The 2,440-nt window shown below is 48.0% G+C and overlaps 1 pseudogene; it reads left to right on the forward strand.

Annotated features, from left to right (window-relative positions):
• The first annotated feature begins 389 nt into the window (after positions 1 to 389).
• LOC102814365 lies at positions 390 to 1,471 on the forward strand (annotated as a pseudogene).
• Positions 1,472 to 2,440: the final 969 nt, after the last annotated feature.

A 2,440-nucleotide genomic window follows, 5' to 3' on the forward strand; every position in this document is an offset into this window, starting at 1 on the left:
GAGGTTGGCCCAGGATCGAACATTGTTTCGTTCTGCTGTGCATGGAGTCGCTATGAGTCGGTTCCGACTCGATGGCACCTGACAACAACAACAACATGGGCAAAATGGACTTCTCGTGTGGCCCTGCGGATCAGCATTAGATCACGAACCACTAGATTGGCAGTACAAGCCCATCAGCTGCTCCTTGGAAACCCTATACAGGGTCACTATGAGTTGGAACAGACTCAATGGCACTCAAGAACAACATGGGCAAAATATTGAACTATTCAGGAAGCATAAAAAAAGGTAGAAGGAATACACAGAGTTACTGTTCTATAAAGAGCTGGTCAGCATTCAACCGTTTCCAGTTTGGGTTTGGAGACTGTGGTGTTCTTCAACTTTTCATAGAAGACATGTCAGGAGAGAGTGTGATGAGCTTGGTGGTGCCCGCAGCTGCTACCCGCACCCACTGCCTTCAAAGGCAAGAGCCCCAGCTCCAAGAATGTGAAGCTGAACCCTGCACTACACTACCATGTGCAGACATTGACCACCAAGCAGGATCCCATGTTGGAGGTCATGTTCAGTGGGCACGTGGTGGTGCTCACCAACAGTGAAGGATGGATCCTCATTGACTAGTGTGGGAAGCACTTCAGTACAATATTCCGCTTCCTTTGTGACAGGGCAGTCTCCCTGCCCGAGAACCACCAGGAGATCAAGGAGATGCTGGTAGAAGGCAAGTACTACCTAGTGTAGGGCCTGGTGGAAGAGTACCAGGCATCCCTACAAAACAAAGTCACATGTGAGCTTGTCTTCAAAGTGCCTGTCCTCACTTCCTCCAAGGAAGAACAAAAATTTATCTCAACTTCAAATAAGCCAACCATGAAGCTGCTCTACAATAGATAGCAACAAATAGTCATATACTAGTAATTCTGGTGACAAGATGTTGAAAAAACATTGAATTCTTTGATAAGCTGTCTCTGTGCATTAACAGGAGGGTCCAATTCATAGAAGATGTCAGTGGGGATGAAATTTGCTGCTGATTCTTTCATGGGCAGCGCGGTAAGATTGCTGAAGTCTGTTGTGCCTCCATTGTGTATGTCATTGAGAAGAAACAGACCAAGGTGGAGTCTCCTGAAGCCCAGATTTATGAGGAAACTCTGACTATTCTGCTGTATGAGGCCAAGGATGTCCGGGATCAGACAATGCACTCTTGCAGACCACATGGGGCGCAGCCAGGTACTCCCACTATTTGGACAAGGACAAGGAGCACAAGCAGGAGCGGATTGAAGCTTGCAAAGTGGATCCATATCAAGTGGGTGCCTTCTCTCCCTCCAAATCCAATCCTGACAGGCTGCTCTCAGCCATCTGCAGGTGTCCGGGACCTCTTCCTTCCCAAGAGTCCATAACATCTTTTGTAACAAACCAGATGATGATTTTGGTGTTTCATGAAAAGGGAATTGATTCTGTCTTTCCCAAGTTGAACCTACCCTGATGTTGAGCAAGCTGTGTCCAAGGTCTCTGCTTTTTGAGGAAACTCAACAAGTCTTGGAGCTAGGCTTTCTTGTTTCTCAGAGAAAAAAAAAGTATGAATGAGTGTGAAGTGTCTGTGAGAACTTTGGTGTGAAGTATTTATTTCTGATGGGTGTTGACTACCTGTTTGGATTCCTTAGGGGTTCTCTCAGGAGTTGGTGTGATTGTTCCAAGAGGGGTGTCTGCAGTTGGCAGCCACCAGAGGAGTCAGCATGTGTGCTTCCTATCTCATAACTGTCTTATTCCTGCAACGCAGTTCCCATGCTCTGTCACCAGATACATGCTCCATGGCTCTGCCAGCAACACATTCTGCCAGGTTGTCTGTAAGCCAGACAAGAGCATGTTGGTCAATGATTGCTGCTGGTAGCCCTGGTGATGGGATTAAACAAGTGTGCCTCTGAATTGCTTTCCTTGTGTTCTTTTGGGATGCATAGCTCTGTTGAGGGGAAAGCCTGTGCCTGCCTCCATTGATATTTGGTCTAGTGTTTTCTAGGACCCCACACATCCAGCTGGGGCTCTGCTCTGGTAATGGCTCCAACACCTTCCAAATACTCTCCTTGCTGGTCCTCTCCTTCCAGGAAGGACACCTGACTGAGTTAGGGGGCCCACATGCTGCTTCTCCACAGGGTCCATTCCTCCCATTTCAGCCTTTTCCTCTTAAGCTTGGCTCATTGTAGCAAGTGGCTGTCCTGCTCTTTGCTTGGAAATGACTCAGGACCCCAGACTCTGCCCCCTCCACCTGCCTCCAGGCAGGGTTGCCATTCATTATAACCACAGGAGCTATGCTGGGACCCAAGGTAAGCTCAGCCAGCACTGGGAGACCACACTTCTTGTCTTCACCTGTTATCCTTATAGCGTAGCTGCCAGTGAACTGGTTACATTGGATGTACAGATACATTTGGGTCAGGTTTATGGCCAGAGTCAGACTTTT

The sequence above is a fragment of the Chrysochloris asiatica genome, unplaced genomic scaffold (genome assembly GCF_000296735.1).
Source record: "Chrysochloris asiatica unplaced genomic scaffold, ChrAsi1.0 scaffold00183, whole genome shotgun sequence".
NCBI lineage: Eukaryota > Metazoa > Chordata > Mammalia > Afrosoricida > Chrysochloridae > Chrysochloris > Chrysochloris asiatica.